A 7,853-nucleotide genomic window follows, 5' to 3' on the forward strand; every position below is an offset into this window, starting at 1 on the left:
CCACTTGTTCCTGAGGTTATCATTGCCTTGCCTACGTCCCTTGGAATATTTGGGGAACTATGGCCAACTAGTTATCTGTATAGCTGTATCTGTGGGTTCTTTTTTGTCCGATAACTGCTGAAAGCCTTGCTGTTCTCAGACAGGCTAGTCTGGAAGTGCTGAATAATCGTCACCAGAACCATCCTCGACAAATGAATCTTGGGATTCTCTAGTGTCCAGCAGTCTCAGCCCTAAAGTCAAGTAATTCTGAACGTTGTGTTTTCCCCCATTTTCCAGAATTATTTGAAGTGTTATGCTCCAGTCCCCTCCTCTAGAAACTAGATTCAGAAAATCTGTATTGTGTTCCACCTTCCAGTTCCGATTACACTTCCTTTCCTACCTTTATTCCACACACAATTCCAAATAAAGTTTGCACTCAAAGGATTCCCTGGGGCTCCTACAGAGAGAACCCAGACTAAATTCCAATGAAATTTCCAGCTTCACTTATATAAATTTGCTTTTGAAAAGTTAGGTATCCTGCCAAAAGAACATCTTTCTTTGTGGGACCTCCTGTCCACCAGTAGCCACTGCAGGAAGCCACCCTCTTCCTCCCCTGCTGTTTACTAGTGCTTTTGTTCAGAGCAAGTGATGACTTCAATAGCTAAGCCGACTTTTAAACCTCAGTCAAGAGCCGGGAAAATAAACTAAGGTTCACTTAAGATATAAACAGTGGAGTCTTTTCCCTACCTAAAAATTTATAATTAAAATGTTACAGAACACAATACTAGTATACATTTTAATATCCTCAAGGAAGAAATTTATTTTGATCTCACGGCTTTTAGAAAATGTATTCTTTGAGTGGGAAAAAAAATTGCTAGCATCAGGCTACAAATTGTTCTTTTAACAGGGAGAGAGGGCTCCCTGAGAAAAAATAAAAGATGTTACTGACCTGGTAAAAATCTTATTGTAAACATGCTAATAATAAACCTACTAGCTAGATATTGGTTTTTGCTTGCAAAATCCTTATCAATTGAATGATTTTAGCAGGATGTATTAGAGTGTCTAAAATTGTTAGTGAGTGGTAAAATCAAATAAAAATGTAAAACTAAGGCTGGGCATGGTGGCTCACACCTGTAATCCCAGGACTTTTGGGAGGCTGAGGTGGGTGGATCACTTGAGGTCAGGAGTTTGAGACCAGCCCGGACAACATGGACAAACCCCATCTCTACTAAAAATAGAAAATTAGTCTGGTATGGTGGTACACACCTGTAAGTCCTGCTACACGGGAGGGTGAGGCATGAGAGTCTCTTGAACCGGGTGAACTGAGATCACACCACTGCACTCCAGCCTGGGTGATGAGAGCAAAACCCCATATCAATAAAATTTTAAAAAAGCATAAAACTAGAATCTGTGGGTTTATGGAGAATGGGTTCCTGGAAAATGTCACATAAACTATGTGGAACCATAGCCATGTAACCATCTGAGCATAAAATAGAGATGTGTCATGACCAACGCACCTTCCTGTGTGTAAATGGTGCAACCATAAGAGACCTCATATGTTTATCTGTTTGTTTGTGCCACAGTGTGTCCTAAGGGGAAAGTAAGAATGAGAAGCTGCTCTGGCAGGCCTGGGTTTTCCACTGTTTTCTCTGCATCTCACAATTACTATATAACTGAAATTATGAGTAAAGCATGATATAGGGTGAAATCTCTGAGGATGCTTATGATTCTGATTTGACAATCCAATCCTTTGCATTACTTTCTTGAAGAGCTGGTTAAGTTTTGTCCATGTAGATAATGAGAAATATGCATATAAGTATATGTATAGAAGCCAACACTCCTTGCCTTTCATCGTATAGCAAAAGTTATCATGGCCCCTCTCATATATGTAGGAAACTTTGTTGTACTTGGACAGACTTTCACATCTGCAGGCCTCGGGCCTTCTTTTCCCCCTAGATCTGCTAAAAGCTTTGCCACCCTCACACCAATGGATCTCAGGAATGTACATATAAATATCCAAAATTATTTTGCATATCTTATATGAAAAGGCTATTTGAGGATATATGTCAGAAAAAGAAATGTGTTGTTGAGGTTCAGGACGTATCACCCCAAAATATGATAGGAGACCAGAATATGTCACCCCAAAATATTTTTCTTTTTTGGCATATTTCAAGCTGGTTATTTTGAGATACTGCAGACACAAGAGTAGCTCATGTGAAAATCTGCCCTTTTGTAAAGGAAAATGACGTCAGTTGAGGAATCTATATTAGTAAAATTATCTATATCAGGAAAAGGGCTGCTCTTAAACAACGTTTTTTTTTTTTTTTCCCCCTGAAAGACTCTTATTTACATAACAAGAAAACCTTTATTCAACATGTTTCCTCACCTTCACCCTCCCACAACATGTCCCTATTCCAGAAGTCCCTTTCAGAAGCCCCAGTCCCTATTCCTTTATGCAGTTCAGGACGCCACGTAAGTATCAATCATCTAGCCCTTCATTGAGTTTCACATTTTTGTAGGACCCAAGACTACGAAAACTCCCCTAATATGAAAGAAAAGAGGAAAACCATGAAGGTGAAGTGGTGAATGAGAGTAGGCAGATAAAAGAGGTCAGGGAAGCAGGACACAGTGCTTCTGACATGAAGGTTCTCATGCTGTGACTGAAGCCACCTCAGCAAAATTACGACAGTGAGAGAAATCTGACATAGATGATTCGATCTTACTTCTGACTTCCAAGCTGCCCTTAGTCATTACTGGGTGTAGGCCGAGCTAACTTCAGGAGAAATTTAGTTTATAGTTTAACCTTAAGGCAAGGATGGTAACAGCCCTTCTCAAAACTCAACCGCTTTTGACAAACTAAGAAAAGGGCCACAAGGTTACGATTATAAGACGTACCTGAGCTCTGCTAAAGTGTAGATGTAGTTCTATAATCAGGTACTGCTCAGGAGTCATGTGGCTAGTGACCTTCCCAATTGCTCCTATAGACACCATTACTATTATAGATGCTAAGGTTGGTTTCTTTGAAATGCTTTTTCAGACTGACCCCATCTGGACTCCTGGCTCATGACTCAACTAATCCTGTGGCCCCACCCAGCGGCAGACTGAGGGCATGAGGACCATTTTCTACACCTTCATGGTTTCACCACCACCCCCCACCAACCAATCAACAACAACAGCCATTTCCTAACCCCCTGGCCACCATATTGTCCATAAAAATGCTAGCCTTATGGAACCAAGTTGGAAAACACTCTTCAGGATACTTACAACCTAGTAAGACAGGCCAACATTCAAATTCAGGAAATACAGAGAACACCACAAAGCTACTCCTAAGAAGGGCACCCACAAGGAACATAATCATCAGATTCACCAAGGTTGAAATGAAGGAAAAAATGTTAAGGGCAGCCAGAGAGAAAGGTTGGGTAACCCACAAAGGGAAGCCCATCAGACTCACAGTAGATCTCTCTACAGAAACCATACAAGCCAGAGGAGAGTGGGGGCCAATATTCAACATTCTTAAAGTAAAGAAGTATCAACCCAGAATTTCATAATCCAGCCAAACTAAGCTTCATAAGTGAAGGAGAAATAAAATCCTTTACAGACAAGAAATTGCTGAAAGGTTTTGTCATTGCCAGGCTTCCCTTACAAGTGCTTCCTGAAGGAAGCACTGAACATAGAAAGGAAAAGCCAGTACCAGCCACTGCAAGAACATACCAAATTGTAAAGACCATAGACACTATGAGGAATCTGCATCAACTAATGAACAAAATAACCAGCCAATATTATAATGACAGGATGCAATTCACATATAACAATATTAACCTTAAATGTAAATGGGCTAAATGCCCCAATTAAAAGACACATGCTGGTAAATTGGATAAAGAGTCAAGACCCATTGATGTGCTGTATTCAGAAGACCCATCTCATGTACAAAGATACAAGTAGGATCAAAATAAAGGGATGAAGGAATATTTATCAAGCAAATGGAAAGAAAAAAAAAGCAGAGGTTGCAATACTAGCTTCTGATAAAACAGATTTTAAACCAACAAAGATCAAAAGAGACAAAGAAGAGCATTACATAATGATAAAAGGGATCAATGCAACAAGAAGAGCTACCTATTCTAAATATATATGTAACCAACAGGTGAGCACCCAGATTCATAAAACAAGTACTTAGAGACCTCCAAAGAGATTTAGATTCCCACATAATAATAGTGGGAGACTTTAACATCCCAATGTCAATATTAGACAGATCAACAAGACAGAAAATTAACAAGGATATTCAGGACTTGAACTCAGCTCTGGACAAAGCAGACCTAATAGACATCTACAGAACTCTCCACCCCAAACTAACAGAATATACATTCTTTTCAGCACCATATCTCACTTATTCTAAAACTGACCATGTAATTGGAAGTAAAACATTCCTCAGCAAATTCAAAAGAATGGAAATCGTAACAGTCTCTCAGAACACAGTGAGACCAAATTAGAACTCAGGATTAAGAAAGTCACACAAAACTGTACAACTACATGGAAACTGAACTACCTGCTCCTGAATGACTACTGGGTAAATAACAAAATTAAGGCAGAAATAAGTTCTTTGAAACCAATGAGAACAAAGACACAATGTACCAGAATCTTTGGGACACTGCTAAATCACCATTTGGAGGGAAATTTATAGCACTAAATGCCCACAAGAGAAAGGAGAAAAGATCTAAAATTAACACCCTAACATCACAATTAAAAGAACTAGAGAAGCAAGAGCAAACAAGTTTAAAAGCTAGCAGAAGATTAGAAATAACTAAGTCACAGCAGAACTGAAAGGGATAGAGACATGAAAAACCCTTCAAAAAAAACCCAACGAATTCAGGAGCTGGTTTTTCAGAAAGATCAACAAAATAGACTTCTACCCAGACCTAATAAAGAAGAAAAAAGAGAAGAATCAAATAGATGCAATAAAAAATGATAAAGGGGATATCACCACTGATCCCATAGAAATACAAACTACTATCAGAGAATACTATAAACACCTCTATGCAAACAAACTAGAAAACCTAGAAGAAATGGATAAATTCCTGGACACAAGCACCCTCCCAAGTCTAAACTAGGAAGAAGCTGAATCCCTGACTAGACTAATAACAAGTTCTGAAATTGAGGCAGTAATTAATAGCCTACTAATTGAAAAAAAAAAAGCCCAGGACCAGATGGATTCACAGCTGAATTCTACCAGAGGTACAAAGATGAGCTGGTGCCATTCTTTCTGAAACTATTCCAAACAATAGAAAAACTCATCTTATGAGTTCAGCATCATCCTGATACCAAAACCTGATAGAGATACAACAATAAAAAGAAAATTTCAAGCCAATATCCCTGATGAACTTCAGAGCAAAAATCCTCAATAAACTGGCAAACTTAATCCAGCAGAACATCAAAAAGTTTGCCAAGCACGATCAGATTGACTTCATCCCTGGGATGCAAGGCCAGTTTGACATATGCAAATCAATAAATGTAACCCACCACATAAACATAACCAATGATAAAAACTACATGATTATCTCAATAGATGCAGAAAAGGCCTTCAATAAAATTCAACATCCCTTCATGCTAAAAACTCAATAAACTAGGTATTGATGGAACATATCTCAAAATAATTAGAGCTATTTATGATAAACCTACAGCCAATATCATACTGAGTAGACAAAACCTGGAAGCATTCCCTTTGATAACTGGCACAAGATAAGGATGTCCTCTCTCACCACTCCTATTCAACATAGTATTGGAAGTTCTGGCCAGGGCAATCAGGTAAGAAAAATAAGTAAAGGGAATGTAAATAGGAAGAGAGGAAATCAAATTATCTCTGTTTGCAGATGACATGATTGTTTATTTAGAAGACCCCATCATTTTGGCCCAAAATCTCCTTAAACTGATAAGCAACTTCAACAATGTCTCAGGATACAATATCAATGTGCAAAAATCATGAGCACTCCTATACACCAATAATAGACAAACAGAGAGCCATATCATGAGTAAACTCCCATTCACAATTGCTACAAAGAGAATAAAATACATAGGAATACACCTAACAAGGGATGTGAAGGACCTCTTCAAGGAGAACTACAAACCACTGCTCAAGGAAATAATAGAGGACACAAACAAATGGAAAAACATTCAATGCTCATAGATAGGAAGAATCAATATCATGAAAATGGCCATACTGCTCAAAGTAATTTAGATTCAGTGCTATCCCCATCAATCTATCATTGATGTTCTTCACAAAATTGAAAAAAATACTTTAAATTTCAAACTAGAAAAGAAGAGCCTGTATAGCCAAGACTATCTTAAGCAAAAGGAACAAAGCTAGAGGCATCATGCTACTTGACTTCAAACTATACTACAAGGCTACAGTAACCAAAACAGCATGATACTGGTACCAAAACCAATATATAGACCAATGGAATAGAACAGAGGCTTCAGAAATAACATCACACATATCCATGTATCTGATCTTTGACAAACCTGACAAAAACAAGCTATGGGGAAAGGAGTTTCTATTAAATAAACTGTGTTGGGAAAACTGGCTAGCCATATGCAGAAAACTGAAACTGGACCCCTTCCTTACACCTTGTGCAAAAAGTAACTGAAGATGGATTAAAGACTGAAATGAAAGACCTAAAACCACAAAAATCCTAGAAGAAAACCTGGGCAATACCATTCAGGACATAGGCATGGGCAGGGATTTCATGACTAAAACACCAAAAGCAATGGCAACAAAAGCCAAACTTGACAAATGGGATCTAATTAAACTAAAGAGCTTCTGCACAGCAAAATAAACTATTTTCAGAGTGAACAGGCAACCTACAGAATGAGAGAAAATTTTTGCAATCTATCCATCTGACAAAGGGCTAATCTCCACAGACTCAAAGAACTTAAACAAATTTACAGGAAAAAAACAACCCCATCAAAAAGTGGGTGGAGGATACAAACAGACACTTCTCAAAAGAAGACATTTATGCAGCTAACAAACATATGAAAAAAGAACTCATCATCACTGATCATTAGAGAAATGCAAATCAAAACCATCTCAATGCAAATCAAAACCATCTCATGCCAGTTAGGATGGCAATCATTAAAAAGTCAGGAAACAACAGATGCTGGAGAGGATGTGGAGAAATAGAAATGTTTTTACACTATTGGTGGGAGTATAAATTAGCTCGACCATTGTGGAAGACAGTGTGGCAATTCCTCAAGGACCTAGAACCAGAAATACCATTTGACCCAGCAATCCCATTACTGGGTATATACCCAAAGCATTATAAATCATTCTACTATAAAGACACATGCACATGCATGTTTATTGTGCCACTGTAAGCAATAGCAAAGACTTGGAACCATCCCAAATGCCCATCAATGATAGACTGGATAAAGAAAATGTGGCACATATACAACATGGAATACCATGCAGACATAAAAAAGGATGAGTTCATGTCGTTTTTAGGGACATGGATGAAGCTGGAAACCATCATTCTCAGCAAACTAACACAAGAACAGAAAACCAAACACCCGCATGTTCTCACTCATAAGTGGGAGTTGAACATTGAGAACACATGGACACAGGGAAGGGAACATCACACACGGAGGCCTGTTGCAGGGTCGGGGGCTAGGAGAGGGGTGGCATTAGGAGACATACCTAATGTAGATGATGGGTTGATGGATACAGCAAACCACCCCAGCATGTGTAGACCTATGTAACAAACCTGCACATTCTGCACATGTACCCCAGAATTGAAAGTATAATTTAAAAAATGCTAGCCTTCAAGCCTTCAGGGAGACTTGAGTGATAACTCCAGTTCTCCTAAGTAAGCCAGCCTTGTGTCAAT

Source organism: Cebus imitator, unplaced genomic scaffold, assembly GCF_001604975.1.
Source record: "Cebus imitator isolate Cc_AM_T3 unplaced genomic scaffold, Cebus_imitator-1.0 Scaffold660, whole genome shotgun sequence".
In the NCBI taxonomy this organism is placed as follows: Eukaryota; Metazoa; Chordata; class Mammalia; order Primates; family Cebidae; genus Cebus; species Cebus imitator.